The sequence below is a fragment of the Lepidothrix coronata genome, unplaced genomic scaffold (genome assembly GCF_001604755.1).
Source record: "Lepidothrix coronata isolate B3197 unplaced genomic scaffold, Lepidothrix_coronata-1.0 Scaffold117, whole genome shotgun sequence".
NCBI classification, from domain to species: Eukaryota; Metazoa; Chordata; class Aves; order Passeriformes; family Pipridae; genus Lepidothrix; species Lepidothrix coronata.
Window position 1 is genome coordinate 964,311 of NW_016690297.1, and position 17,080 is coordinate 981,390.

Genomic DNA, 17,080 nt, shown 5'->3' on the forward strand with positions numbered 1-17,080 from the left:
TGTTTTCCAATTGATTGTGACCTCTAATATCATAGAACTGTAGAATCATAAAATGACCCAGGTTGGAAGGGACCTCTGAAATCACCAAGTCCAACCACACTGCCGTGGTTACTAGGCCATGGCACTAAGTGCCACATCCAGTCTCATCTTAAAAACCTCCAGGGATGGAGAATCCACCACTTCCCAGGGCAGCCCATTCCAATGTCTGATTACCCTCTCTGTAAAGGTCTTTGATAGGACATTTTGGGGTTTTGGGCTCTGTTCTGGAAACTTTTCATGTGAACTCAGCAAAAGTAAAGTCCTCACTGGGCTAATTAGAATCTTCTGGGACACAGACTATAATTTCTAATTAGTGTCAGTGGAACTGCTACATAAAAACTGAGGTCACAGGCTATTTTCAAGAGGTTCTTCATATCAAGGAAAATTATTTTTTTTTTTTAGGGCCAAATAGAATGAATGCCAGTGCCTAGTAATCAAAGAAAGATTCTTGACTGAAATATCAAATATCCAAATACAGCAGATATTACTATGATGATTTGAAAGAAAACCTTCCTTTATAGGATTGTCCTGGGAAATCAGTGACTCCCAAAATCAACTTAGTTCACAAATGCAGCAGTACAGGATCAATTACCCACCTGAACTTATTTTCTTCATTTGGGGCTTTAAACATTAATTCACGAAAAACTCAAAGTGCCGTGCCAGAATTACACTCAATTCTGACCTCTGAATGACAAATTATGAGTTCAGTGACAGCTGTCCAGCTGTTTTTCCTTGTTCAGATAAGCTCAGCTGGATCTGTCAGAACATTAGTGAGCAAATCAGTGGACAATGGACAAGAATTAACAGGAACACTCTTTTTTTTCTGTCTCTTGGAGCTACAATGGGGTCTTACGGGCTGAAAATAAAGAACAGCATCAAATTCTTGTTTTCATCTCTACAGATTATAGAAGCAACCTTAAATGTATCTCTGGAGGTGTCAGAATGGTGCTATTTTTACATAATTGTTTGAAAGTAGCAACGAAAATGTAGATAATTCATATTTATTTTACTTTTCTATAAATGGCAGATAAGAAGGATGGCCTCAAGAACTTTGTTTGGAAAGGAAAAGCAAAAGTCTGAGGTTGGAGTTTCTTTTTTTTTGCAGTTTTAGGGTGCATCTGGACTGAGGTGTCTGGGATACAAACTCCTTGGCTCAGGATTAAGCAAACGGGTTCAAATCCTAACTGCAAGTTAGCTGAATTTGTATGAAGATGTCACATGATTTAATTTACTTTGCTGACATTCCTTTGCATGCTGGCAGACTACAGGTTGCTTCTACCAATTTTTCCCAGTTTCTTGCTAGGTCATATAAAATAAGCTTGGTGTCTGCCCTGGGCTGTTTCTTGCCACCAAAGGCTCACATCCCCAGTCTTCATCCGTGAGGTTTGGGAATCCACAGAAAGGTGACATCACTGATCCTCACATTCTGAAACTCCAGAAAAACATGGGAGATGCCACAAACCATGTTTTTGAAAATGGAGGAAACTTTAAAATAGGAGAACCTATTATACTTTCTTCACCACATTTTTTCAAACCTCTGTAGTTTATTCACATCAGAGTATTCAGCTTTGCTCTGCAGCCGTGAGAGTGGAACATTTTGCCTTCTGGTCTTTCCAAATGAGAGCTAAAATTTGTTCTTTATTCATTTGTACCCAAGAAGGTTCAGTTTTAGAGTGAAAATTTACCTTTCCTTGTCAGAATCTGGTTCTACCAGTTGTGGCCTATGGCAACAACTTATTCAGCACTTCTTGTTTAATTTATGAAGTTTAAAATAGAGTTTTCCAAAGCCTTCCACTGAAGGTGTTTCTTTTTTTTGTTTCTGTTTCTCTTTTTGTCAATTTCTACATATGTAGTTTACTTCCTTTTTTTTTTTTTTTTTCCCAAGATGAAGCAAATACCTTTTCTCTTTGGTCTTGCTGTGTTTTCTCTATTACAAAATTTCTTGCCAGTATCTCAGGTTGGGAAGATGGTATTATAACCCTGATCAATAACTGAAGTCTCTGTGTCTGTTTCCTTTAGCTTTCCTTATTCATCATCTGAAGAATGATGACATTTTTTGTGTTATTTCTTTGGTAGACACTCTTCTGAAAGCTTTGTTAAAAATTGCACATTTCTTTTAACTTTGAATAAAACTCTGGCACTACAGACGTTCTGGATGAATCACAGTGGAAATTAAAGTGGAATTTTGTTCATCTGTTTGAAAAGACCTGGTTTGAGCCTTTCAGACATTGCTAAATTTCTTGGACAAGAGGTTGTTACTGTATTCGTTATGATATCAGCAAGGGTAGTTTTCTGGGATGAGGAAGTCATTCACAATTCAGACCACCAAATCTCTGCCCCTTTCATATTACTGTTTCCACATAAACCACAGTATATTTTTGAAAGTCCTTTTTTCATACTGGCTCACCGTCTTATGCTTCTTTATGCAATTACAGTGCAAAGGACAAAGATTGGGAGTTTCCTTTTTCCTTTACTGACAACCCTAGACCAAGGACACATTCAATGACACAATGAGATAATAAATTCAAAACTGCATAAAGAACATATCTCTTCATGCAGCCTGTAATTTATGCTGGAACTCACAGCTTCACCATGGCATAGAGGCCAGAAATAGGTGGATAGGTCACAATAGGGATCGAAACTATATAGAGATAATAAAATACAGTAATATACAATTGTAAAAGCTAACATTTTGGAACACATTTAGCTTTGTTTTTCCCTCCTGCATTTCAGCCAACCAAACACTATTCAAGATTAGGGGACACCAGAGGTTGGAGGTATATTAAAAACCATCTGCCAAATCTGGGATGCCTTTTGCCTTCTGAAACATGGGATACTGTCTTCTAACAGAAGCTGAATTAATAAACTGCAGCACATTCTGATATGAAGAAAATAACTGCAGGCATTTGTATGTTTGAAAAAATGCATGCATATGGTCCTGGAAAATTTACTTTATTAATTTATTTTTGAACCTTAGAAGCTTGTATTTGGAACCCAAGCACTAAAGTGGAGGGAAGATGGACAACTTATCACAAAGCAGCAAAGGAAGTAAGTTCACTTAATGACATTGCTGGCTGTTTAATTATGCAAAGAAATTATCTTCTCCACTTCACTGTTTTTAAAAATGAGCTTGCTACATTCAGATATTAAGTGGCATATTCATAAATTTAGGTTTAATGCCACCGTACAGAGGCTTTCCCAGATAATTCAAAAGCTTATTTTCTTGAAGCCATAGAGACTGTCATTCTGACTAGACAAACTTTATGTTCTGTGTGTAATATCAGAGATGGATGATGTTGTATGAGAGTGCTCTGAAACTTTGGGGAGGTCTGTGTGGGTATCTGATTGTGGCTTTTGATTCTTTCCCTCTTTATACACTGGTACCTGAGGTTTAAGTGCAGCAATGTCATCTAACACCTTCTTCCTGCTGTGTTGAAACTAATACAGCATAATTACCTCAACTTCAATAGTCACAGTAGTTCATACTGCCTGAATGTGCTAAGGTAGAATTCAAGGCAATTCCTTGAAAAACTAAGCTGAGCACTTTTCATTTGTTTGAAGTTTCATATCTGTCTAATTTAGTTATCTATTAATTCTACAAAGATCACAGCATGATGACGATTAAAAGTCTGAATTGCCCCACTCATCTTGATTAAAATTTCTCTGTCAGACACAGGAAGAAGTTGTTGCTCACCACTTCAGACTGGGCAGCATTGCATCAGTGAAGTGACTCTCCTAGTTTTATTGGGACCCTTTGAGATGAAAACAATGGGACACTACTGGCCTTGGAAAGGCATGGGAAAGTGCACATAGTATTTAGCATCTGGAGGAGGAAGAACTTATTCAAACATAAATATTTGTTTCAGTACCCTGTTGTAAATGTTCACCATAGTGCACAGGGATTTACTTGCTCGACTTCCATCAAATATATATTAATGGAAGTTGTGTAGATAAATCCCTAGGCTTCTCTAGGAACAGCTCTTCTGTATTTATTATTCCTCTTGAATTTCAATGCCCCTCAAAGATTAAGGAACCTCAGGTTTTATTTTACTTTTCTGGGAGTTTCAGTAAGTTGTGATAACATCCTGGGAACATGACAAGTGTGAAAAAGACTGTGTTCTTTATTGTACTGATCACATCCCTTGCATGTTAAAGGAGAATATTTTCTGTTTCTCAGACTTCAGTATGTGCTGATGCAATATTTGCGTCAGCAGCTATCTGCAATTCCCTGGGAAAGGAAGAAACTGTGAGAAAGAATTCTTAGGTTGTTTGTTCTTAATGTTGAATTTTGCCAGTGTTGGTATGAATTCTCTTGTGAAATACAAATTTATCAATACAAAAAGATGATAATGGCCAGTCTTCGCGAGCGAAGATTTGGGAAAGGTCGTTAACCCTTCGAGCCTGCACAGTGGATTTTTTAGGTGAGACACAGCGTGCGCTGAACTGAGCCCACCCTTTAATCCTGAGGTTCATCTGCCGGGGCCGAGCAAGCTTGGACANCTTCTCTTAGATGGATTGCCTTACAGGGCTGACGAGCTCCATCTGCCCGGGGGGCTGGGAATCGAACCCGGGTCGCAGCGGTGAGAGTCCTGCACCCTAACCACTAGACCACCAGGGGCCCCTCGAACCCGGGTCGCAGCGGTGAGAGTCCTGCACCCTAACCACAAAAAGATGAAGTAGACTGAGTAATGTCATTAGGTCTAGGACTGTCAAAGGTTAGTGAGGTTAACTGCTGGCTTCTCCAGATAGTGTCCCCCAAATTCCTCTTGAGCTCATCCCACAGTAATTAATTCCTCCTTCTATGGATTTGATGCGTTTCCCCTAAATGAAAAAAAAAAACCCAAACCCCTAGTGTTAAGGAAACCCCCTTTTCTGACCATTCAGGAAGCCCTCTGGCACACTCCCACCACTGGAGCCTTTCACTGATGGGATTGAAACCCCTTCACAGCGGCAGCTCCAGTGACCCGACGGGTCCTCACTTGACTCCCTACACACCCACCCAAACAGTCAGACTGGGTTTCCTCACTAGTTCGACCCTGGGTTTCCCACAGCATAATCTCACATGTCTTGTTCCAGAAAGCAATTTATTCACAGTGCAGTAACACAGAATCAGTTCAAGCTGGTGCCTGTCAGCAGTTCATGGCCTCTTGCCTTGGGCTCCCAGCACCCAGAGCTCAACCTGCAGCTCACACTGCAGCTGCTCACTGAGCTTGTATTCCTCAACACTAGCAGTGTTATTTTCTTCCAACTGTCGACCTTTGAAGGTATAGAGTTATTTGTCAAATTAAAAGGCTGCTGCTAGGTTAGGAACAGATCTTACTCTACCTTAATATTGATCAAGGTTATGCTCTTCCTTTCCACCAACTGCAGTGAAGAGACACAGTCTGCGGGCTTCTGACTGCTTTACTCCTTTATTGCTCTAGTACTATGCCAGAGATGAAAAAAAATGTATGTGTTCTTCATGTTCTTTATTCTCTTCCATGCTCAAACTTTCAACTCAATTTTCATGTCTGTAAAGAATTTCTCCCATTTTTCCCTGCTTTCTGGAACTCTGTATAAAAATATATGGTCTGACCTGTGCATTAAGACAAGTCAGATAAAGAAAATGGCCTCTCTAAACTGCTCATCTATATATAGTACGTGTAGACTGAAGATGGAGTGCTTTCGACTCGTTTTGGTGTCTCTTCAGTTTAACCTACCAGGGACAGATTTCACTTGTTAAACCAAAACTGGATGACATCACATGACACTTCCACACTAAAATTGCAGCTCAGTTTACCAGCATTCAAAAGCCCTCTCCCTCTGAGAGCAGAAAATAACGTGTCACAGGAACAATTTTTTGGAAGCAAAGCATTCTTTGTTTGTCAAAAGGTATGTCATACAGAGCACAATGAGCAAAAGCAACAAAGACTTGTCCAATGATGAATCTTTCTTCCAAATTGAAGTTTTTCTCTCAGATAGTGGACTATCTCCTTAAAAGCATGTAGTGCTCAGGATCAGACAACTGCCTTGAAATTGCCTAGTCCCTCTCTGACATCTGCTTGACTTGACTGAAAACCGTGTAAGCTGAAGATTACATCTACACTGCTAAGTGCATATCTCCATGGGAGTAAATCCTGGTTTCCAGGCTGGGTGGTGTGAACTGTTTCTGGCTGCCTTGCAGTGAGCTCCTTTAGAAGCAGACTGGCTGCATTCACCCTACACAGTACTTGCCCTTGGATCTCTTCTATGCCCCTTGTAATGCCTCTGTGATTTTAAAATTTTGGGGTGGGATTTGTTCATTTCAGTGTTCAAAAACAATGACAAATGTCTGACTGCTAAAATATTTGCAAGCTTTGCCTAAGGACAAACCCCACTGTAAAGGGAAGCTTTTAAGGTGTTAGTTCTTCCTTCCTTTTTCACTGGTGCTAGATTTTCTTCCCCCCCACACTATTTGGCTTTTCTCCAGAATTACCTATGTTTACTAGGCTTTTATTTTATCTCCCTCTCTAAAGCAGAGGGAACCTAGGGAGAAGCAACATAGTAATTCAGGTGTAGGATAGGCTTGATTTTGTGGACAACTTTGCATGACATAAGACAAAGAAGGCTTTGTCAGCTTGAATCTGGATTCAGCTTAAATATGCTGGCATGGTGCTATGCCTGCCTAACACTCTGTTAGTGCCAAAAGGCATTTCCACACCCAAGCCGTTGTGTAGAACCATGTGGAATGACTTACCCCTTAGGAATCCACTTGCTCAAAAATCTCTTTACCATTTTGCCTTTTTCAGGTAAGGCTTCCTGTTGAGAATGCAGTGTGTTCTCTTGAACCATTACCACTGGCAAAGATACACAAGAAAGGGACATCTTAGTGTGAGCTCTCAGATTCCAAGTAGAGTTTGCATGGAGAGTTGTACAATATTTATGAAGTCAATGTGTTTGATCTGGAAATCATTGAGAAACAGAAAACACAGAACTCTGTCATACCATATTTTTTTCAGTCACACTCCCCAGTGCAAAATATCCCAAAATATGTTTAAAATTCTCGTTATTAGTATTTACAAAATGAGAAATGCAGGAAAATAGCAGAGTCTGTTCAAATCACCAGAAAGCAAGAGCACACTGAATCTTCCTTTGTAAATAAAGAAGTAATGTGGAATTTTTATTGGTTTCTTGCAAAGGTATCCTGGCAAAGAATTTTATTTTCTTAGCTGTGATGTAAATCAAGACTAACTTAGTTGTGCCTAAGTCTAAAAAAAGAGATGCCAGCCCTTTTGTACGCTGTAGGAGATCTCAGAAAATGAATGGTCTTGGGAAAAATGTCAAGTGTGAAAATTTCCTTGTACAAGTCCCAAGCACTATAAAAAAATGCCACATTCTTCTTGCCAGCTCCAGCAGTTCAGAAGCTTGCAGGAAATGAGCCCAAAGTGTATTAGATGGTCTCTACTATTTTAACAGAGGAAGATAAGAGAGCTTTCAGAAAGCCTTGAATTTACTGACCTTCTCTTCCAATTTGAGCTAATTCATTAGCTTCATAAAAGCCTTTCACCACTTTCTCAATAATTATTTTGTTCCACATAGCTGAGTTCTGAATTATTATTCAGCTCTCTGAAGAGAAGAGAGTGTTATAAGCACTCTTTCTAATGTATGGAGTTGAAAATCACTTCTCCTGATGGCTGCAATAGATCTGTGGGGAATTTTCTGTGATTCCTTTCTAGATCCTTTTATAGGACCTTTCCATGCTTTTATCTTCCCAAGTGTTCAATGAGGTAAGATTATTACAGCACCAGAATAGGTGGCCACTGCTGTACCATAGATGCAGGTCTCCTTTTTGTCTTCAAGAAGTGGTATGCCAACTATCATGTACATGGGGTTTTTTCTTTCCCTGAAGGCAACTTAGTGATACCCTGAGGATCCCCGGCTTACCTTTATCCACAAAATAGGATCTATGACAACTGATATTTTCATACTCATGCACTTCTAAGCTTTCTTGAATGACCACTTGTACCAGAAGGTGACATATTTCAATTGGAGGTTGTGGAGTTCCCCATCTTTCTAATTACAAATATGCATTCCAGTCACTGGAAGTTAAACCATAGCTATCTTCTTATTTGCTACAAAGTCACCATATATTATGTCTATGGTATCTAAACTATTTGTTACTAGAATATCATTAAGGCCGCAAAGCTCCAGTGGAATCTGTTCACTTTAGATACATGAAAAATTAGATCTAAGCTCTATTACTCGCAGAAGGCTTTTACTGCCTGAGAGAAATAATCCAAGGCAGTAACAGAGCACACTGCCTGATAAGGTATGTGAAACAGATGTAAGAACTAGAGATGCCTTCCTTATCTCCATGCTGCTAGGCTGGAAAAGGGTGCTATGGAGTGGTTTGTTGCTGAAATAAGCAAGTTTTTAGGTGCAAATGAAAAACCTGACAGAAGAATCCTACATTTGCCTAAACTCCATGGGTCTGCTCTAGCTTCAGCCTGGTCTGCTGTCTAATGGCTATTCCTTATCCAGTTTTGGACACTGTTAGATGGCAAAATCCTGGGATAGGTCTAAAACTCTGTCAAGGCTAAAAATAAGCTCATTTTTTCAAACTCCTATTCCTTCTTTTTCAAATTATGAATGTTTTCAACACTACTGTAAATCTCATTTATTCCAAAAGTGTATATTTGTAGTGGTTACAGTATATCCAAAGTAATTCACAAATCCTACTGGAAATTACTGACTCCTTTGGTTTAGAGCACTATTGCCTCAAAATAGAGTAAAAACCTCAGGGTGTGGTCTATGGATCATCACCTTTCCTTCTGCCTTGAAAAAATAGTTTCTTGGACATGCATCAGTGAAAGATACTTTTGTGACTATGCCTGATTTTTGGTCCTGCTGTGTTTGATCATTTGTATGTGCACGTGTCTGTGACTGCTTGCATGATTATAATTAATACGACACTGAATGTTGATGTTGTGGCTTGAGTGGAAAGATTGGTATAACCAACACTGATCCTAGTGATACAATTCCTGAACTGTGCTGTATTGAGAGGAGTGCATCAGGTGGCTCCTGGCTCACAAGACCAGTATTTAAAGCCATATTTAGCCACAGACATAATTAAAGTCAAGTCTTTTTCAGCCTTCATTGGAGCTGACTGAAGGGAACTGCACGAAAGTCGAGTACTGCAATGGTAAGAAAAGGCAGGAAAAACCCCTGCTCCAGGAATGGTGGCACCCAGTGATATGAAAGCAATAGTGAGAATGGGAGAGGGATCCCTGACAGTGGGTATGAATTCAAAGGCGAAGAAATTGTTTGACAAATTGAATATGTGGGAGGAAGACAGGAGAAAAACACCAGAAAATGAGAGCAACAGGTGTGAGTGTATCCCTGAGGAAAATCAACAGGTAGAGATTTTATAGAATATAACACACTGGAAAAGTAGGTTTGGAAATTCTGAGTGAGACAGTTGTGTGCTGTCACTTGTTTCTGTCTATTCAGAAGACAGAGCTTGGTTGATTTTTTGCAAAGAAAGAAGGTTACATCAAAAGCTATAAATATTTCATACTAGACTTGAGTTACCTGTTTCATACCAGATTTTAGTTTAAGAATATTCCCACAAGTTCCTATCTACTTACTGACTTCTTTGGTCAAAGTGATAACAATATTTAACTCTTAAGAAAAAGTGCCAAAGTGACCTGGAGGAGAGACTATTCTTTCTCTTGATACTGCCCAGAAGCTTCTTGTGTGTGTGTGCTGGTAATTTACTGCAATGAGCATTACCACAATTGCTCAGTTGCCAGCTTTTGATAAAGGAGGGTTGGGAGCTTGCAGGGATGTTTTAAAAGAACAGTTCTTACAGGTAACACTTTTCCATATTTCAAGCTTTTGTGGGATGTCTGAACTACTTGGCAATGAGCACAATGGATTTGCAATAAAGCATAACTTAAGTCACTTCTTTTTACACAGATATCACTTTTAAGTAATCACATGCCTCTTATTTAATTGTACAGTTGTTCTCTAAAAAGAAAACTACCCTATTTGATTTACACCAGTGTCACTTAAACAATACTGATTGGGTTTTATTCCCACTGCATAATATATAGACTGAATGGGGCAAAGCAAAGCAGAGATTTTTATTTTTTCTAATTATGAACCTCCTCTAACAATGTGAGGAGAATCAAAAGGTCACCTTGAATGTGAATGTTACTGGGTAGGTAGAAAGGACTTGAAAAACAAGTGATAAAGAGGAAAAATCATGATGATCTAATCAATATAGTTAATGGAGCATTCAGCACACCCTTCAGGAGGCAGCGGGAGCTCAATCCAGCTCACTAGATAGAATAGATGTCCAAGTGCCAACTTAAGCGACATTTGTCAGCCCCTTAGGGCTTCCTGAAATAACAAAAAACATGTCAAAGAGCTCTGGACACCTCTGTTAGGCAACAGATCTGGGCCTCATCTGAACTGCTGCAATGCTGTATTGTGAAGAGAACTTGAATTTTGCTCTCCATCAGTACATATTTCTTACTATTTGAGATATGCTGTCTTGATCTGTCTTGTCTCCATCTAAGACTCTCAAAGAGGACATGTCTCCCATATGTCTCATACCACATCTACCAGCCCCATGCAGGTACTTCAGGCAGCCTAAGCATATCCTATAGCTTTATACCTCTTTGCCTGACCAGCTGAATTGAGTGTCACTATAGATGTCCTAATTTCAGCTGTATCTCACCTCAGGTATCTCAGATCCTGATCACTCCATGGCAGACGAGGTGCCCAAAGCCATCACTGACAAATGCCTATTACTGGATTCTTCCTTTCTGATGTAAGGTTTGCACAGGAATGCTGAGGGTGAAGGAAAAGATGATCAGATCAATGTGCCTTGTGACATTCCTGAAAGAAGGCAAAGCAGTGAGGAGAGCTAATCATCAAAATGGAATCACATTTAATTGTACATCTCCAGAAACTAAGCTATGATTTCTGATTTACTGGGGTGGCACTTAAACAATACTGACTGGGTTTTATTCCCAGCACATGGAATTAAGTACGGAAATATATTCTTTTGAATGCATTATGTATTGTTTTAGGTTTTATAAAAATTCTTTTTGTCTTCAAGTAAGTTCATGGTGTTATCATGATGAAATAACACATGTTAAGGCACGGTCCACTCCTATGATGATCATTACCACTGAACACGTGAGGCATAACAATATGGGGCCAAGGCCACGTCTAGATCCTCACTCCACCATGTTGGAAGATCTCACTGGTGGTTAAAGCTGTAAGGAAAAGGAAGAGAAGAAGTACACAGTAAGACTGCAGATCTGTCTAGGGGCCTTCCTCTTAACTGTGTTGCAAATTTTTTCTATATTGGTGATTTAAAACAGGTCTGTCAAAAAGAAATCGTGCTTTAAAAACAAAGGCAGTAAATAATAGATGAATTACTGGAAGAGTAAAAGTATGGAGGGACAGCGTGCCATTTATGTCCTGCAGCCATTTAAACAAAAGAAGCACAGTCCTAGACAAACTAGGGGCAGAGAATGTAACAGAAACCATTGCAATTAATACCACATCAGTCTGATGGACAGGAAACATAAGACTAGGAAGAAAATGTGACATTTTGAACCACACTGAGAAATCTGGCTTAAACGAAGATGACTTTCTGGACTCCACTGATGTGGAGACACCCCTCTTTGAAGCTGATTTTTCCATTTGGCGTATTTATAGTTCAATCAAATATTCTTGTTGATCCAAGAATGAGGTATTTTCCTTAGGAAAGGGATAATGAATGCCTACATGTCTAGTAAACCCTCTAGAGATGTGAGCTGCTGGGATGCTGATTGAGGTTGACATTGTTGGAATGCTGACTGTGTCGCTCTGCCTGGCTGCCCACTGTGCCATGCCTTTAAAGATCAGGTAGTAGACAAATTAGTTATTTTAATTATGCTTATATTAATTTCAATTACCCTGTCAGATGTAAGAGAAACTAAGAGAGCTTCTTACTGTCATTCTAAAAATCAGTACATAAAAGAATTGAAGAATGTCTCATGGAGTGTTTCAGTGTTTTGGAAAGGACACAAAACATCAGTCTTCCTGATCCTAGTCAGAGTAGAAATGAGACTTTAATGGAATAAGTCTTTAAAAGACCCTATTTTTCTTGTCTGCAAGGTGATAGTTCTTTTTTCTTCATTTTTATTCCATTGTAAATAAAACAATTGGAATTGTGCGCGTGATTTAAGAACTTACATCTCATTTTCAAAAGCTGGCTTTGGCATGCTAGAGTGAATGTAACAATGACTTTTAGTGAAAGTTTGGGTCCATATGATGCTGTTTTAGATGAGGACATTCATCATCTTTGCAACTCTGGTGTTTTCCTTCGAAGTCCCGACATGGTTGTCACGTTAAAAGAAACAGAAAAGAAGAACTTCCTGTCCAACTTGTATATTTTTTTTTTTTGCTATCCATGTCCCCCCCAGGAGATCAAAGCCTTTTAATGTCCAAACAGTCTGTTAGTGTCTCCTTAGATGAGACTCTTCGCTTAACAGATTCACTGAAATGACACAGGACATTTGGTACCATTTATATAGGGACAAAATGGCAATAGGGAAACCCCTCAATCAGTTTCTCCTATGAGTTATTTCACTGTCGATGAAACTGTCAGCACCTAAAAACTGAGTCACTCCAACAGTTCACGAAAAACCACATTTATTCATACAAATTTATGACAATTTATGGGGTTTGTATCATCAGTGATAACATTTAACTGCAAAAATTAGACTGAAACCATGTAGCAACAACAAAGCCAGGCATAAGCACACACTCTAAGGCAAAGCAACTTACAAAGAATACTAATACCACAAAACCTAAGCAAAAAACTCTAAAGCAAAGTCACTTACAAAGAATACTAATACCTCTCAACCTAAGCAAAAACTCTAAAGCGAAGTCACTTACAAAGCACATGCTCTAAAGCAACTTAAAACAACTTACAGACTTAAAGCAAAAGCTTAAGCACACACTCTAAAGCAAAAGCAACTTGTAAATAAGTAAGACAATGTACAAAGAATAAGTAAAGCAAAAACTTAAGGACACACCCTAAAGCAAAAGCAACTTACAAATAAGTAAAAGATTTAAAGTATTATGAAGCAAAAGGAAAATGAATATATATAGATATATATATGTATAAAATGATCGCTCATCCCAAGGCATCCTGAGAGAGTGGAGGGAGAAAAAAATAGCCCTTTGGTTACCTCCCCAGAGTTGAAGGAACTTCTCCCCAGTTTTTGCTTGGGTCAAATCCCCTTTTATATTTTATTTTTCTTTAGGCAGTTTGAGTGGCTATAGTCAATAAATTAATTTTGGGGTGATAGACAGTTGACAGAAGCCCAAGGATCCCAGCAGGATGGTTGTGAGAAAAGGCAGTGTTATGTCCATATCACTCCTTTCTTTGTTTAATCCTTTTACCAGTTTCTGGGAATGTCTCCCCAGGTGTGGGGGTTTTTCCAGGAAACCATCAGGAGCCTTTTTCTACTTCTGTGTGGCCTTATCTATCACCTTACAACTGGTATTTGGAAGATTCCCCTGCCTCCCCAGTGCTCTGAGTCTGTATTCAGTGTCTTCCAAGTGTGACGCAGTGAGGAAGTCCATGCATTTGGGCTGAAGTTCTCAGCTTCTCAGTATATTACTCTGGTTCAAACAGTTTATGTGGTAACATGGATGCTGCCAGAAAGTCAGCAGACAAAGTCTGCTTTTCTTTGTGAGAAGGGAGGCAGGTGCAAAACCAAGTTCATTTTGGTCCTGTAAAAAGTCCTCCCAGAATCAAATTCTATCTTCTTTAAAATATTGTTCTACTGGTTACTGACATACTTTATCCTTTGTTTTGCATATACTGTTTATCACTGGAAATCCCACAGTGAATGACATTGCTAATATCCCGTGGATGGAGAAAATCTCACCTACACCTGCTGAATACCATGCCCCTGTAGATGAGGGATAGCTAGTTTTCATTCTGTCCTAACTCCTTGGATTCCCATGAGGTTAAACCAGTAAAACTGTCTGTGATGCTTAGTTAATTAATGGTGATCAAAGCAATTGAGCTTGCTTTGAGATTCTTAGGTTATATTTTGTGATAAAATTTTGCAGTTTTCTCTGTCCAAACTCTGAAACATAAATCACAGTTTGAACCAAAAAGCAGTCTGTGACGTTACAAAGGTACAAATTTCTCTCTTCCTCTGTGAAGAGAATAAAAATGGGTAGCAGTTATAATTTTTTTTGCATACAAAGTGTCTGTTTGTGCTGACACAGATTATTCTTCTCAGTGGGACTAGATAAATAAATTTAAAAAATATAATTTTCTTCCTGGGAAGATATTCAGTTGCAAAATGCAGTAAATTAATTCACTTACATGGAGATATTTCATAAGTTGTTGTGAAAGCTAGACCCATAACTTGAAATGATGGGCAGAGCCACTGGAGGGTGTGTTGAAGACCGGTCTGTACCTGAATTTGACTCATAGGTAAGAGGTGTTTTAACTTTCAAATTACTGTTTAAAATACTAAGCAGAAGCTCTTTTGCTCAAGTGCTGATAAACCTCACTTATGACAATTTCATTTCAGAAGGTTTCTGTCTTGGAATTCAAAATAACAAGGGCCAAATCCATTAAAAATCCAAGAAGCCATGGTACAGAAGCATCTCCATGATCAGAGCAGCTGGAAAACACCAACTTTCAGGGTCCCATATGGACCTAGAGGAAAGCTGAAGACAATGGCCCTGGGCCCAGGCTGCAACACACTTGTACTCGACATAGTCCAACCATAGGTAAATAAAGCTGCATTAAAATTCAGAATTGTTTTAATTTACACGGGTTTGTCAATAACCACTAGAGACAAAGAAAACCCAACAAGTGGAATTGTTGATGTCACACCCCCTTCATGGAAAGCATAAGTAATAGAAAAGCAAGAGGGTCATGTGCCAGTTACATCTCCTGAAAGCCCCACAGCTCTGGACACTCTTCTGAGCCAGAGATACTGCTGCGTAATTTGTTCTACATCTGTTGTTAAAATGGGTTTACTTAAATTTTTCATTTATCCACATTTATCTCTTTTAAAGCCTGTGCTAAACCTTACCTGCTTACTGAACTGCTCTGCCGGTAAGGTGGCTTTACTGAGTATGGACAGTGTTTCACTAAATGAAACTTGTGAGATTCTAATAAGGAAAGTTTCAGCAGCTTGAGAGTATAAATGTTTCAGGATGATCGTGATAATAAGGTGTGACATAAGATACACTCTAATACACTGGGAAATAGTGAGGAACATGTTTATGATTCCAGAAGGTGTTATTGAAGAGGGATCTAGTTCCCATATATCCTCTCCTTGTCTATGTAGCAGAATTATGTGAGGATGGATTAATGCCCAGACTGAACTCCTACCAGCATGAGTTGGCTATGGATACTTTCCCTCAAAGCAAGGGCAAATATATTCAGGAGATGGCATCTCACAGAGAGGCAGGCTGCCATTTGGACCAATATCCTGGGAAATGGGCCAAGGACCACAGCTTGGTCAGAAGAGAGCTGTGGGTTACCAGCAAACCAGACCACTGACAGCACCACAGCCTCTGTATACCCTGGAGATCCTGGATGGCTACTTAGCTCTGCAGAGTTTCTGGAGCAAATAACCTTTTTGGGATTGTTGCCTAATCCACAGAGCTAAAGCAACATGGAAAAAAAAAAAGAGTAGCCAGAGAGGAGAAATAAGTGATTTTCAGAACCCTGCATGGGATACCTTTAGGGATATAATTTGGATGCTGGGTATAGGTTAGGTTTTGGCAGCTAAGATTTTCAAATAAACAAATTAAAACTACAGCAAAGTGGGCTGAGAGCCTTTTTCTTCCTCAAACCTTACTGTTGCTTTATTTATTTAGCCTTCTCTCTCCTTTCCAGCTATCATTGTGTCAGGTTCAAGAGGACCTGAAAATAAGACACCAGAAAACACTAGTGGCAGATCCAATCTATGTGGGATTAGCCCTTGGCTACATTACCTCCAAACTGAAATATATAAACAACATATAGATGTTACATGAATGTTCTGACCATAGGTACCTTCAAGTGCAGTAGCGTAAAACAGAGCTGGAAACCACCATATGGTTACAGACACAGCACTGTTTAGAAAAATCCCTGCATTTTGAAGTATACTACCATGCACTAGGAAAAAAGGCTTAAAGCAACCTTTAGAATATCAACCTGAAGAGCAAATTATAAACATTTTACATGCCTTGAATAAAAAATGTTGTTCCTCTAAGCCATTTTTCACATACTAATTTCACATTAATCTCATTGTGTAACATTAGTATGAGAAATATTTCACCAAAATCCCTTGAATTCTAAAAGTCTACTGACAAACTATTCAGTTTGGCTAAAAAAGTAATTATTCTCATTACTTTTTTCTTTAAAATATACTATTTGCTTAGAATGGCTCTTACATTGTTTGCAGAAACATAAAGAAATAATGGGCCATTTAGTGGGCTAATGTATTTTTCATTTGCTTTTTATCAACTTCCTTTAAAAAAATAAAAATATCACTGCTGAGGGTGAAATCCTATAATAAGGTTAATGAGTAAAGAAATAACACAGAACTGCGTTTATCATACTTAGCAGGTCTAAATCACAAAACAGGAGAAACAGATGCTTTGGAATGCAGCCGAGGAGTTGATCAGTAGAAGCTGATTATCTATTAATGAGAGGTTTTTAGTGGTGTACCCTGGTGTAAAAATCACTAGACTCCATTCAGGCAGTCATCAGTTGCAAATGCCATGTATATGAATCACTTGATTGATGTACAAAATTCAAAACAGATTTCCCCTGGTGCCCTATGGGTTGTCACGCACTGATGCTCTCCTATCTGTTTATGTTAATGAAACAGGGTTTTTCAGTAAGTAAATATGTGTAGTATTTAATTAAACTCACTGCTGAGCTCTGTGTGAAAATGTAGCCACATTGTTTAGAAGTAGTCTGACTGTAGTTCTTTGTTTTCACCTCAGTTTTCCTTCCCAGTTGCCTCAGTTCCCTGTCTAAAGAGAAGCT